Genomic DNA, 15,475 nt, shown 5'->3' with positions numbered 1-15,475 from the left:
GTTATATATTTTGTTGACTTGTGTACTTACATTGTTTCTTCTGACCATGAACATCAACAGAATGTTCCTAGGTGTAATATGCAACATCTCATGGAGCTCAAATAAACACAGACTAGGAAGTCATTATTTTTTTAAACAAAAGGCAATTTCATCGTTAAACATTTTTTTTTCTCCAGTGACCTTTAATTTGGAGGAAGTGAAACTGGGGGAGTGATTTCATTGCATTGGATGGGTCAGTTTCACTTTACTCACATCTGATTGGCCCAATTTCGGTTTGAGATCTATTAAATATTATTTAATAGATAAATATTATTTCGCCACCCATTTGACTTTCGGATGTAAAAGCAGCCCAAAAATCTTTGACACACTGTCTGAAGCCCTATGCTGGATAAAACAAACAAAAAAAAAAATTTACAATTTAAGGAATAAACTCTCATCTTGATCAACTACACACAGCACTTCAGCCTGTCCCCAAAACTCACTGAATACCACCAAATTTTTCGTCAACTTAAAAAAAGCAAACTCTGCTTTAATTCTTGAAGATACAAAAGCCCTTAAAACAAGTTCAGGTTCAGTCGTTCCACTATCCTTAATTTTATTTTTCCTTGTAATCCATATTTCCTGCTTGGCTTCACCAATTAAAAAATTAATTAAAGAAATTATTTTATCTGAGGCAACATACTTTGGGCCAAATATAAACATATTTTCATCCATATCTTCTCCAAGTGTTCTAAGCCACCCCTTAAGGATCTGAAACACCCCATTTAGCCTAGTACAATCTAAAAACAAATGCTTTAGAGATTCTTCATGAGCACAAAAAGAACATTCTTTTCCCACAGTGGGGTCAACATGTGCCAAATATTTATTCGTCGCAATAGCCCAATGTAAAATCCTCCACTGAAGATCCCCAGTGCCTTTTTTTAATGGGTGACTTATATATAGATCTCCAACATCTCCTAGGAGATGCATCTTGCCCAAAAATATCCAACCACTTTGATTCTTTACAACTCTTCAATTCAAATTAATGAGAGACTTTCACACATGATAAATACAAGGCTTTCTTTGAAACGACTTCAAATGCATTCAGTTCAGGTATACAAAAAAACAAGAAGTGATCCTTTTTCAGGTTTTTCATCCACTATCATTGAAATCTGAAGTTCAGGAAAACGTTCTTTCATTCCCCCCTCTTTTTTATCACAGCTGATTTCTTTTATATTGTCTGTAAACAGAAAGAAGAGCTGAAAAAAATTCCTTAATTACTTTTTCCATAAATCTAACAGACTTAATGCCTGTCAACCTGCACAATTCTTGGGGACTTTTCCACATGTTACCAACCATTAGATTAGACAAACATGTGCATCCTGCTCTCACCATAGAAGACTGCAAACTTCTCATTTTCAACACATTTGCTTGTATTTGGGGGTTATTAAAGAGTGGTTCATTCTTTTAACCAGTCTTCACAATTTAAATTCCTCTTTACTTGAAAAACAGAATTCCACACTTTCAATATTGATTTATAAAATGGAGAAAAATCCTTCCATTCCATATCTTTCAGGCTAATTAAAAACAAATTAAAATCATATTTAAAACAATTCATACTGCGTAACAAGGAACAAGCTGTTTAATTCATCATAACTCGCCGTCTGTTGAATTTTTACGGCTGATTGCAAACATTTTTTTGCATCAGGGAAAAATTCGCTAATCTCAATAGTTTTTCCAAATGTCGCATCCAAGAAGTCATTAACCTCGTTCACTGTATATAACTGATCTTCACCAATTTGAGAAAGAATATCCGATGCTTCTGAAAATTTATCATCATCCTCATTGTCATCTTGCTCATCAGTAGTATCAGTTAACTGGGACTAAAAAATCTGCCCAGTATCTTGTACATCCTTTGCACAACCTTTGGTAACTTAGCACAAAGACCCTCTTCATCACCATTATCACCATCACCAGCACCTACATACACATTTTCTCTCCTTTTAGAGCCACTAACACTGTTAAATGTCGCTGTAGATTTAGCAGCACAGTACTGTAAAAACCTACAATACAGTACCAGATTTCTATATTACAGTAAAATACTGTAATTTATATTGCATTCTGGGTAATTTTGATTGAGCGGGAATATTTTACAGTATATTTTAGTGTTGCTGTAAAGTGCATCGTTTTTATTCTGGAATGAAACTAAACATTTAGCCAGCGAATGTTGCTAGCTGTAGTCGAAAACACCGTTATTAGATGTGTACGCGCTGTTTTGCCCCGCTGCTCTCCTGAAATTTTAAAATCTGACGTAACTCAGTGAATTAGCTTTGGGGTTATTTCGACCAAACTCGATGTCGATGATTGTTGGAACCGTGGAAAGACGAACCGAAACGGGTTTGGTGAGTTTTAATTCGTTTCTGTCGAGTTTGAACGAAGTTTGTTTTACTAATGAGCGCGAGGTTGGAATCTGCTGGGAGATCGATAGACGGCCGTTTGTGTTTAAACAAAAAGGATCTTGCGATTAAAAAAAAGTCTATTCCTGTGGGGATCCTTTCCATAATGTTGTCCGATCTGAGCCTGTCAGTGAGAAAAACAAGCACTTTTATAGTCGTACACTGACGGTGCACTAAAGCTCAAACGTAGTTATATTTGCAGTCCGCTGACGGCTGCAGCGGCCGCGGTCATCACAGTTAGTGCTTAGGCACAAAAACATGGAAAAGACGGCCCAGATCAAAAATACTTAAGTTTCACTTGAAACGTACTATAAATGGGTGGTTTGGGGTCAGAGAGATTGGCTATTGTTAACTTGATCAGATTATTACTGCATCTGTTTGGGCAAGAAGACCCTGTTCTGTAGCATAGTGACTGTAATGACAATAAACGATTATGATAATAAAAAAAAAATATGAATTGGGGTGTAAATTACTTTTATCACCGTTAATAATGCATGCCATGGCAAAATATTCAGCAAGGTCTAGGATAATATTTTACTAACCTAGATGTATTATTGAAGTAGACCTATATGAAATGCAAGTGGCAACAGTGTATGTGTTAGCCTATCCCCAACAAAGCAACATCAATGAATAAACATTTATTTTGATTTCTTCCAGCAGTGTGGTCCACTTGTCTTTGCATCCTGGGAAGTGCATTGCTGTCACAAGGAAGCGTATGAGTATTTTGTAAGTATTAGCCATAATAATACAATCTTTTAAACTTTAAAAATAAGTTGCATTTTGTTTTGCTACATAATTTTCATTTGACATTTCTATCTTACACTGTCTGTTCATCTTTATTGGTGCTGTGGATAACAGTTTTTGTAATACATGTATTTGTGTGTGTGCCTTGACTTTGTTACAGTTTTGGCATTGAAGGGAAGAAATGTACTGCCCGACAGGGAGTGAGCAGAAGATCAGCACGGTGGTGCAGAGTGATGGCCATCAACCCACATGTCAACAGCTTTGTTCGGTCCTTTGTGTTTAAATGGAAGACTTCACACTGAGGGACTGTGGCCTGTTTGCAGCCATCCACGTGCCCTTCAGTTAGGGGTGAATCTTGTGGGACACTTGTTGTTTTTGCTCACTTTTTAAGATAAATCAAATTGCTGATGCACTGTACCAGGGCCGTTGCTGATGGGGCGAAAGATGGTGACAATTCTGAAATGTTTTGAAATGTTGAAATATATTGATTGAATAAAAATACATTTTTTAAATTTACTCTGTTTGGTTTGCCTTTTGATTTGTAATATTATTCTGTAGTACAGTACTATTGTAATGTTACTAACTATAGTATATATGTACTATTCTAACCTATGTATTATATATATATTTTATCATTATTAGCAATGATTATAAGTAATATTTAACAGTAAAATAACAATATATATTACAATATAGTAAAATACAGTAAAACGAACAAATTACAAAATACTGTAAAAATACAGTAAAATACTGTTATGTAGTTATACAGTACTGTTCTTTGTACTGTAAAATTGCATTACAGTACATTGCTGTAAAGCGAAATACAGTACATTGCTGGCAACCCTGCTGCCAGTACTGTACTGTAAAAATACAGGGAAATCGTTAACAGTGCAACTACACTTCCACTTGAATTTCTTTTCTTCTGATTATTCATCCCTTCACCTACGTTTTCATCTTTGTTTTCCCCATCAATTGTTGTTTTGTTTGGTTCTTCACTAATCTCTACATTTTTTCCTCCATTCTGTACACTAGGAATGACTTCAATATCATTGTTTTCCAGTTGCGTTTTACTATGTGGGCAAACGATCTTTTTATGCCCAACGTCACCACATTTCAAATTTCCGGTGCTCGCGTAAATCATATATGATTTACCCTCATGTTTAATTCGGAAAGAAATATCAAGCGATGGTTGATCAAGAAACATAAACATATGATGCCTAAAAGACAACACATGTTTCAATGCTTCATTCCTACACCTCAACGGAATCATTTTAATTTCGCTGACCATTTTTCCAAACCTCAACAATTCTTTTTCAATGTCACTGTTCAGTATGAAAGGGGGTACGTTAGAGATCGTAACTTTTACAGATTGCGACACAAGCGGTGAAACAACAGTAAATGCTCCATTTATCCAAACACCAATTTCAATTAGTTTACTCACCACACTTTCGTCTTTAAGGAAAATCACCACCGCTTTGTTCATCCTTGACGCTGAAATAATATTTTCGTATCCAATTTGCTCACCAACCGCGACAAGCACATCTTCTACATTTGAATCGGCGTCAGGTACACACCTGACTCCATGAGGGAGCGAGAGTGAGGCAACACCCCTACTTGGGTGAGCCTCCATCTCAGGCCTCCACCACGAAGTCTAAAAACTCCCCGAAAACGAAACTTATAATACTCAAAATTAGATTAATATATAAACTAAACAAAATAAAAAATATAAAAGAAAAGAAAAATGGGGAAAAAAATTTAACAAAGTAGAGAAACCCAACACTCCTCTCACCCGTTTGTTGCTTCCATAACCCAAACTCCCAACATGCAGAGAGAGAGAGAGAGAGAGAGAGAGAGAGAGAGAATTGAATTGAATTTAAAAAGTCCTTTATTACAAATCCACCAAAACAGTTTACAAAATATAAATCATCTCATAGAAAAGTAAAAATTACAAGAAATGTGCAAAAAACAATTCATCTTCAAACAAGGAGCACAATGCTCCTTTGCTACACCATTTTAATTCAAAAGACAAGATCATCCATAGCTTTGTAAAAAGTCAATCAACACTCTAGACTTTACAAGAGAAGAAAACAAGACAGTAACATTTTGTCCAGGCTTCTGTTCAATCCTGTTTTTTCTACTTGAGTAAATAGCTAACTTAGCTTGACCCAAAATAAAATTCAGTAACTGACACGTAACACGTTTTTTCTGCACATATTTGATACTCAAAATAAAAGTTTCCATAGAAAATATTTCATTAAAACAGTTAAAAAGATTACCTAAAACAATAAATAAGGGCTTTAGTCTAGAACACTCCATAAAAGCATGAAAAACAGTTTCTCTATTAAAACAAAAAGGACATTCAGGGCTTACCTCAGGATTTAAAACAGAAATAAAAGCATTAACAGCAACTGCTCCATGGAGAACCCTCCACTGTATATCCCCTACTCGCTTTGTTAACGGTGGCTTACAAAACTCTCCATTCAGCTTTAACATTTTCATCTAGTTTAAAATAAGACCGCCATGGTGCATCTACTTTGCTGTCCAAAACCTTCTTATTAAAAACCAAAACACACAGTTTGTACAACATTTTCCCCGTAACTGAGAAGAAATCTACACTCAAAGATTTTCCAGATTTTAAAAACAACCCCACACAATCATCTAGTTTGGGAGACAAGTAAATGGTTGGAAAAGGGTCATCAGCATTAGGAGCCTTTAGTCCTGTGCAGTAGTCAGTCAATAATTGTCTCTCCTCATTTGTAAGAACAGATTGCCATTTTACCATTCAGATGAGCAATTGTGCGGGTTGAAAAAACTCCCAGATGGGAAGCTACCTGTTCAGTGTTCGAGAAGTTAGGACCAGCCACATTCAACAGAAGACCCAAAGTGGTGATCCTTGATTTACACAGCAAGCTATTAAGACCAGGAACAATACGATCAACAGTGGAAATATCCAAACGGGCTCCATGTACTATGGGTTCATTTAACAACCAGAAGAGTGATTCCAAACATGGTGTCCTTTGAAGATTAAAAAGACTCCATACTTTAAAAAGATTGCGATAAAAGATTGGCAATCTGAGAGTATCCAGTCTCAGGGGATCCAAAGAGAACAGAGATTTATCCATCTGTAAGCCTCCAAGAGTCCGTAAAATCGCACATGCAGCAGCCCTCCAACCATAGTCACTTGGTCCCGAAAGAAGTCTTTGTATAAACTGCAAACGGAAAGTTGCTGTTCGACTTTGCAAGTTCATCAGCCCCTGTCCATCTTCTTCTTTAGGCAGGAACAAGATGCTTTGAGTAATCCAGTGTAATTTATCCCAAAAAAAGTCCACTAGTAAGGCTTGAATTTCAGACATCAGTTATGAAGGTGGATCTATACAGGCCAATTTGTGCCAGAGAGAAGATGCAATTAAATTTAAATTAAATGTTTATAACTAAAGTACGCCCTTTATAAGACATGTTTGGAGCCAACCATTTCCATTTGTCTAATCAACCTTTAACCTTTTCGACAATTCCTTCCCAGTTTTTCTGCACAGTAGACTCATCCCCCAAATAAACCCCCAAATATTTAAAGCCCCCTTTACAACAAAGTAACCCGTCAGGAAGACTTAGCTTCTCTTCCATCCCCTTTCCACTAGGCATGTGACGGTATCAAATTGTCATGTTGCGATTAATTGCTGAAGCTTTTATCACGGTATGCGGTATTATCACGATATTGAAATAAGTTGCAAAAAAAGTGTTGTCATAGTATAACAGGTTTAAGAACTCTTTTTGTAATAACAAAAAGAACTCTGAATGTTTAAATACAATAATACAATACACAAAAAATATATAAAGTAAAATTTTCAAACATTATAATGCAAAAGAATTAGGCTATAAAGAACAACAGGAAACACTTTACAATAATGTCTCATTTAATGCATTAACTAAGATTGAGCAATAGCTACATTTGTACATTCAGATGATTAGGTTAATAGCTCGTTTAGAGAACCTTTTCATGATATGCTAATTTTTTGAGATAGGAATTTTGGGTTTTCATGAGCTGTATGCCAAAATCATCAGTATTAAAACAATAAAAGACCTGAAATATTTCAGTTGGTGTGCAATGAATCTAAAATATATGAAAGTTTAATTTTTATCATTACATTATGGAAAATAATGAACTTTTATCACAATATGCTAATTTTTTTAGAAGGACCTGTGTGTGTGTATATATATATATATTTATTGTCAGTTTGGTAATAATGAATTAAAATGTAAAAACTGATGAAGACATATGTTTCAAACTTTTTCTGAACAATACCAAATAATCAGAACATTTCTAATAATTAGGGCATGAGGTAGTCCAGATTAAAATATAAGGTTTGAAAATAGACTTTTAAGTCTTCAAGTATTTGGTGATGAACAACATTGAGATTACAAAAAAATTAATGGCTGTTTGAAGCATTTTAAAAACTTAACTAGTGCAGTTGCTTTGTTTGCGCGGTTTCCGTGGTAACCGCTGCATTCTGCTGTTCCATCAGCGCCCTCTGCTGTCAGAGAGTGAACGTGCGCTTTCATTCAGCGCGTCTCCTTCACTCGTTCCGCCATGTGCTTCTCATGTACTTTGGGTTTGTTTACATCTGAGCGCGTGTTCTTTTGACGCAGAATACAGCAATGTTTTGCATTTTATACGGTTGATGGGTAAAGTATTCTTAATTGCACTATAAAAAAAAAAATAATTGGTAATAAATTATTATCTACGGTATTTTGAAATGCCCACGATAACAATATCGTGCATATTCATTATCGCGATTTATCGCATTACCGAATATCGGCACAAGTCTACTTTCCACACAACAAGGCTTCACTTTTGTTCCAATTTACCTTAGCAGATGATAAAACATTAAAATCTTCAAGTAATTTTTTTAAAATGTCCATGTCTTTTTGACTGTCAACCATTACAACTACATCATCAGCATAAGCTGACAAATGAATATTACAGTTAAAACCGGGTATATTTAAACCATCCAAAAGAACTCTTATCTGTTGCAACAACGGTTCTATGGCTAACGCATAAAGCATTCCTGACAATGAACATCCTTGCCTAACACCTCTACCTACCTTAAAAGGAGTGCATAAGCCACCGTTCACTTTCAGCACACTCTCAACATCAGTATACAGCATCTTAATCATTTCTACAAAATCCTGGCAAAAACCAAAGGCTGCTAAAGTTTTCCACAGGTAATTATGTTCAACTCGATCAAATGCTTTTTCTTGATCCAAAGAGATCAAGGCACAGTCTAAATTAAACAGCTTGGAGACATCCAAAATATCCCGCACTAAAGAAATGTTATCGAAAATGGACCTACCAGGTATGCAATAGCTCTGGTCTGGATGAATAACTTGCTCCATTACTTCCGCTAGTCTGTTTGCCAGAGTTTTAGAGAGCAGTTTGTAATCTGTGCAGAGAAGCGACACAGGGCGCCAATTCTTAATATCAATCAGGTCTCCTTTTTTCGGGAGGAGTGTAAAGACAGCTCTGCGGCAGCTCAATGGCAGCCGACCTTCAGCCAAGCTTTCACCGAGCACCATGAGCAAATCCTCCCCCAACACTGTCCAGAAAGACTTATAAAAGTCTACTGGGAGACCATCGATGCCAGGAGCTTTCCCAGCCTCCATGCCCTGAAGGGCCTTGTACAACTCGTCCAGGCTCAAAGCCTTACTCAGTTTCTCATTGGCTTCGTCAGGCACCTGTGTCAAGCTTTCAAAAAAGACATTCTCAATGTCAGGTTCTGCAACACATTCACATCTGTACAGTTCCCTTTCGAAAGGGAACTCCACTCTGCGTTTGACAGAACGCATTGGGGAACCGTCACGTGACCCAGGTGTCGAAAGCACTATCCAACAACTCCAATTCCTATTGGCCGGCGACAGCCTATGACGTCATACGGCGCGACCCGGAAGTATAAAGGGAGCGCCTGGAGAGACAGTCTCTATCTTTTTCGTCTTTCGGTCCTGTTCTGTCTGATTGCATCTATACTAAAAGACTCCGGTAAGGTTTTCTATATATACCTTACAAACGTTCATGACAGTGTGTTTATCCGTGTCCCAGGGTTTGACACTTGATATACATATTTTTCTGAGCGTTTTCTGTCTGGAGAGGAGCACGCATACACAGTGCTTGAGGGCACTGCTGTGTGTCTGTCTGTTGTTTACTTTGTTCTCGTTTGGTACTCTTCCCGAGGGAAGAGCTGTCTGCATCTCTGCCTGGTGGTTCTGGCCCCTGTTTGTGCTAAGGCTTAACGGTGGCTGCAATCATAGGGCTCGCAGATGAGCTCGTTGGGAAGTTTGAGAAAGTTTTATTCTCTCAACTTCCCTGGGGCTGGCGAGAGCACCCGGATGACGATGACGTTCGTGTTTGACGTCATCGCGTCCGGCTGCAAGCGCTCCTCTGGTGGGTGTATGCGAGCTGCTGTGTGTTTGGGACGCGCTTCTCGGTGGGCTGCGGCTGCCGGGAAGGCGCGTTAAGAAAGGGGCGGCGAGCGGTTCCTTTCTGTCCATTAATACGGCAGCTTCCATACTTTCCATTCCGTTCTGATCTCCGCTTTTGAGATCTGTGAGGAATGGAAAAACCCCTAGCCATTCAGATTTGTATCTGAACCCAGACAGACGGGAGGGGGAGGAAGAGCGAGTGAGACGGGTGATCGATTGTAAACACTGTTGCGTTTGTGATCGATCTCCCAGCTATATAGGGAAACGATTTATAGCTACCCTCTCCTCTTCTTCTTCCACCTCCTGTGTGTATATGTATATATAAACATATGTCATGCTCAGATGCTTCTTATGGTCAGACTGATGGCTGGGCCCATAGTCATTGTTTCTATCAGCCCGCTGTTTCTGTTTGATAGTAAGAGGATCTTTAAGCTTAAAGAACCTTAGATTCCATCCTTTTATGTAAAAAGGAGCATTAGGAGTTTTTGGTTTTTGAGCTGCAGGAGGGTCTATATTTTATTCATTTGAAATAAGACCTTATTTCCTGTATAGTTTTCTGAGCATGTAGTCAGGAAAATTAGGGGGTTTTTGGCAAACTGAAGTTGATAGCACTTGTCACTTCAGCTAATATGTAGATGTTTAGGTCGGCCTTAATCGGCCGCCTGACATTGTTTGCTTATGAGCTTCACTTTCTTTCTCTTATCCATGAGATTTGGAGGTGAAGCCCGGGCTTCACTAGGCTTGTGGCCTTGTAAGAAGGCCCGTAGCTTAGCGGCTAGGCTAGAGCTAGGTTTGGTGTGTTATTTACATAACCTTATATTTCCTATCCCTGATTAGGTTGTATAGTTCCTAGTTCTGGCCTCCTCCCGAGGGAGTTGTTAGGCCGTATGCCATTATCCCCTTGCTTATGTAGGCGCAATTGTGAGATTAACAGCTAGGTCGTAGACTGTTTTGACTCCCTGATGCTGTCTCTCAGGTGGTAGGCCCTTATCTTTGCGTAGATAAGTTATGCAGGTTTTTGCTAGGCCCCACTTCCTAGAACTTTCATGATAAGGGAAATGAATTCCTCTGAGCCACTTGATATCAGTATTTATCAAGTTTGATTGGACGATGCTAGTTTTTAGCCTTTCGTCTTCTAGGCTTAGAACAGATTTGAGGATCTGTATGGGAATGTTTTTCCTTTTTAAATAGCATGTATTTCAAAGTTTTATGTTACTTTGAGTTCTAGATTTTTGCCCTACATATATATATATATATGTGAGCTTACGTATGCTGCCACAGGTTAGTACCTGTTCTCTTAACACTCTGAGGTCTGAAGGTATCGCCGGCGATACCACCGTGGTTTTTTCTTATCAGTGTGAAAGAGACTCAAAATACTCCGTCAATGTTGCACATACAATTAAGAGCTATACACCATTTTAATCTGTGGAATATCTTCTTTCATTTGTGTACACTCAGAGTAAAAACAAAATGTTGTGCTTTTTGTAAAATAAAGAAAACTAACATGATGCGTGATCTCTCCTCTCCCTCTGAACGAAGTCCAATCTGATAGTTCTCAGAAAATGAACTGTAACTTAGTGAATACTAATGACAAAAAAATTACACTTATGTCTAAAAAAACGTTAAGATGTCAGGTTTTAAAACATGTAAGTCAAATCGAAAACAAACCTTCTGTGTTTATGTAATCTGTATGAAAAGAGAGCCATGTCAGAAGTCCGTGATTCAGCTCATTATCCGCTAATGCGGCCACGCCCACGGAGCGAGCGCTATTCAGACGCAAATTCAGAGGCAATACATGCATTCATCATCTCAATCGTGTATTTATTGTCTTCAAAAGTGTTTTGAATAGCCATATTTAGCGATCTCTTGCCTCTGTTAGTTCCTTGATTGTCACATGATATTCCTCTTCTTTTACTGAGGCATTTGTGGACAAAAGGGGCAGAGCGCCGTCCGGCTGCAAGTATGAATGATGAAAACACAGTATCCAGCGCTCATAGTAATGACAATAAATATAGAATAATAAATATTATCTCTGTATAGAAAATTGATATAAACATATGAGAATCCATCAATATTTCTCCAAATGTGTATGCTTTTAAGCATATTAAGAAATTATGGTCAATATAAGATTTTAAGAGTCAAAATGTGAAGCTTGAGTCTTAGATCTTTTTAATGATGTATAGTTTGTCAACTGCACATCAACATTTAGGCTCTATAATATAACAAATATAGTAGCCTATATGAAATGCCCTAGAGGTAGGAATGTTCAGACGCTTTGCATCACAGAAATACATTATATTTGAAAGTATATTAAAATAGAAAACCATTATTTGGTTAGAGACTTGAGACTTCTTTTAAAAACATTATAATGGCAATGTGTTCAATCTTTTGACTGGTAATGTAATTTAACATAGGCCTATACAAAATTTTGCATGCATGCATGAGATCACAAAAATCATGTTTTTTTTGTCCTGAGTGGACTTTAATCCTGTTATTAGCATGATCACAGAGGGTTTTTTCACAGCCTACCTGACTGAAAGGCCTCATTAATATGCAAGTCATTTCAGGTCATTATTATTCAATTCTTTTGTCTTCTCAGGTGAGTATCACCCATTATACATGAGGATTCCCGCCTCCTCGCATACTGTGTTTCTTGACCAAAAGTGTCTTAGAAAATTTAAATCTCTCTATTGTTTTATATGAAGGAGTAGGAAGGATAATTTTTACTTCATTCTGAAGCAAAAACTCTAGTCTACAACCTCCAATACCCAGAAGTCTTATGAACACAGATTTAATATACTTTTTTTTGGCCTTATTTCAGTGACTTAAGTTTTTTGTTTTTTCAATAACCACGCATAAACGTTATTCCTTCAAAAACACAAACATGTACATACATGTTCCTCACATATTATTGTAGCCTAGTTTGTGCTGAATACAGTGTAATGACACTTTTTCCATTAATATGTTTATGAACAACTGAAAAAAGCACAAACGTCAGGGCATGTCAAAACTTCTCCAGGGCCCCAAAAATCCTCAGACCCCTGAGGGTTAATAGTAGGCCCCTTTCTGCTGTAAAGCGGCCTCTATTTGAGAGGATGGTGACTACATATTCCCCAGTTAAGAGGTGTATTTGTGTCACTGAGTGCATCACCTGTTGGATTGCATACTCAGGGTGGTTAGAACCACTTTTTGAGGAAAGTTGGTATCTATTTTAGCTCCCTGGTGATCTTGTTAGCGGTTATATTGCATATAACTCGGATTGTAGGCTTTATGATATTTAGCCTCCTTCTAGTTAGCAGTTGTTTTCTACAATGCTGATTAACTGATCATGGTTTGCTCACATATGTACACTACCACAGGCCCTGCCATGTGTTTGTTTGAGTTAGTAGGCCTTATAGCCTCCCTTAGACCACGTTGGCTTTGTTTGGTTCCCTTTAGTCACATGTTTAGGGTACATTGCCTGTTGGAATGTTTTGTTATTACACTGTTTCAGGCCCTGCAGCATGTTTGTTTGAGGTAGTAGGCTTAACTAGCCTCCCTTAGACCATGTTGGTTGTATTGGTTCCCCTTAGTCACAAGAACTTAGGGTACTTTGCCTGTTTGGAAAGTGTAGCCTAGCACAGGTAGCAGTTGGCTTCCCATAGTTAGAGGGTTAGAGCTGGTTCCCTGTAAGCTTGGTTCCCTGGAAATTCACGAGCTGAAGCCATGTGTCACTGAATCGGCAGGCCACTTCAGGCCTCCTTTTTAGTTTGCACATTGGCACAGATTGTGTTTTTCTGTGCGGCTCTGGATGAGATGTCAGTAGTGAAACCTTACTGAGGTTTGGTTTAACCTATTGTTGCCTCTGAGTCGATGATTCTAGTTGAGCTAAGAGCCACCTAGCACTTAGGTTGGATCTTTGTGCTCCTGGAAATGGCCACGAGACTTACGCCGTGTGTCCTAAAGGATGCTAAGCCTGCGGGCTGCCTTTTTTGGATACACAAGTGTTTGTTTAGGTGTATTTCTCTCTGAGAACTATTTCTATACACTTTCGTTGGCCAGGGGCCCAAGTGGTAGATTCAACCCCCTCTTTTGCGGGCTGTTTACCAGGCTTGGGACCTAAACACTGCCACGAGCTGATGCCACGTGTCTGTTGAGGTTATAGGCCTTCCAGGCCTTCCTTAATACGTGTTGGCGTACGCTGTACTCATCTTGCTTAAAGAGTAAAAGGTGCTTTTACTGAGTACACTGCTCGTCGGATTGTGTTGGGTGGATTATCATAAGAGCACTGTGCAGCTTTCTATTGCTGCCACGGAAGTTGTCTGTCTGCCGCCGGCTTAGACAGATGTTCAGAATGGCTTTACCAGAAACAGGCCTCTTTCTGAAGTTTACTTCTGTCTTATGTATATAGAACTGTTGTCATGTTGTAGCCCCTCTCGGGCCTCCATGAGTATGTGCTCTTGGCATAGTCTACCTGTTAGGTGAGCTCTGCGCTTCCCCTTGGGGTTTGTAATAGTGCTTAGCTCCCTAAGCTGATTATGCTGGTTCGGCCTTGATCAGGCCCCGTCTTAAGGGTCAGCCCCAGGCTGGTTTGTGCTCCCCTTTTCAGGGTTTTCAGCGCACAGCCTCCTCAGTGCGTTAATTAAGCACTGGGTAGATCCTAGGTTGAGCGGATTATCTCCCCTCGATATGAGGGTTCATAGCACTCAGCTGAGTTCTGCTCTCCAGGATGCCCGTCTCTATGCGTGGGTCTGAGCTGGTTTCTGCCTTTCTGCAGTCACTCTTACCTACTATCTTCCTGAAGAATGCATTTTAGAGGCTCTGTATTCAGACAGGGTTGGCCTGAGCTGAGTCTGTTCCCTGAGAAGACCAGGTCGGCCTCCCTGGTGGCAATGAGGGTGACCCTGCTCCCCTCGTGAGTGACTGGCCGAGGTTCCCTTTGGTTCCTTGGCCACATTCCCTTAAAGGGACCACTTTTCCTACAAGAAAATTGGGTTCTAGACGCCTTAGCGTTTTCTCTAGGCTCTATTTGCTAGAAGAGAAAGATAGAAGCCTTTGGGAAGTTCAGCTTGGGCTGTTGGCCAAAGGGAATGCTGTCACTGACAGCCTGGTGTGACCCGAGGGGGAGTTGCTGGGCAGTTTGAGAACTGCTTTGAGGCCTTTGCCTCAACCATATTTTTGGCAGGCACTCCCCTCCAGCATGGCGGCGTGGGTATATCGTTCCCCAATGCGTTCTGTCAAACGCAGAGTGGAGTTCCCTTTCGAAAGGGAACGTCTCAGGTTACGTATGTAACCATGGTTCCCTGAGAACAGGGAACGAGACTCTGCGTTCCTTTGCCATGCTTCAGGTTGCCTGCCTTCAGAACAGTCCCTCAAGACGATAAGATAGAGACTGTCTCTCCAGGCGCTCCTTTTATATTTCCGGGTCACGCCGTATGATGTCATAGGCTGTCGCCGGCCAATAGGAATTGGAGTTGTTGGATAGTGCTTTCGACACCTGGGTCACGTGACGGTTCCCCAATGCGTTCTGTCAAACGCAGAGTCTCGTTCCCTGTTCTCAGGGAACCATGGTTACATACGTAACCTGAGACGTTTTTCGTAAAAACAAACTGCTCTCTTTCTAATGTCAATAGGATCAGATAATAAAATGCCGGATTCGGAACGCAGCCCGTGAATAAAACGTTTTTGACCATTCTTTATTTCCAAATTAAAGAAAAATTTAGTTGGAGCATCCATTTGGTCAATATTCTGAAACCGGGACCGAACCAGAGCTCCTTGCACCTTTACCCCTAAAAGATCACTAAGCTGAGATTTCTTCAACGACAGACCCTCCAAAACATTATTCC

General features: G+C 39.3%; 1 long non-coding RNA gene across 1 annotated transcript; it reads left to right on the top strand.

Moving 5' to 3' along the window:
* The first annotated feature begins 2,172 nt into the window (after positions 1–2,172).
* LOC125264186 lies at positions 2,173–3,695 on the top strand. Its single transcript, XR_007184017.1, has 2 exons — positions 2,173–3,161; positions 3,340–3,695. It is a non-coding gene; the product is annotated as an uncharacterized LOC125264186 (long non-coding RNA).
* The last annotated feature ends 11,780 nt before the right edge of the window (positions 3,696–15,475 follow it).

This window comes from Megalobrama amblycephala, linkage group LG3 (genome assembly GCF_018812025.1).
Source record: "Megalobrama amblycephala isolate DHTTF-2021 linkage group LG3, ASM1881202v1, whole genome shotgun sequence".
Lineage (NCBI taxonomy): Eukaryota > Metazoa > Chordata > Actinopteri > Cypriniformes > Xenocyprididae > Megalobrama > Megalobrama amblycephala.
Note: the sequence above shows the minus strand (reverse complement) of the source record. Positions and strands in the feature narration are given on the sequence as shown.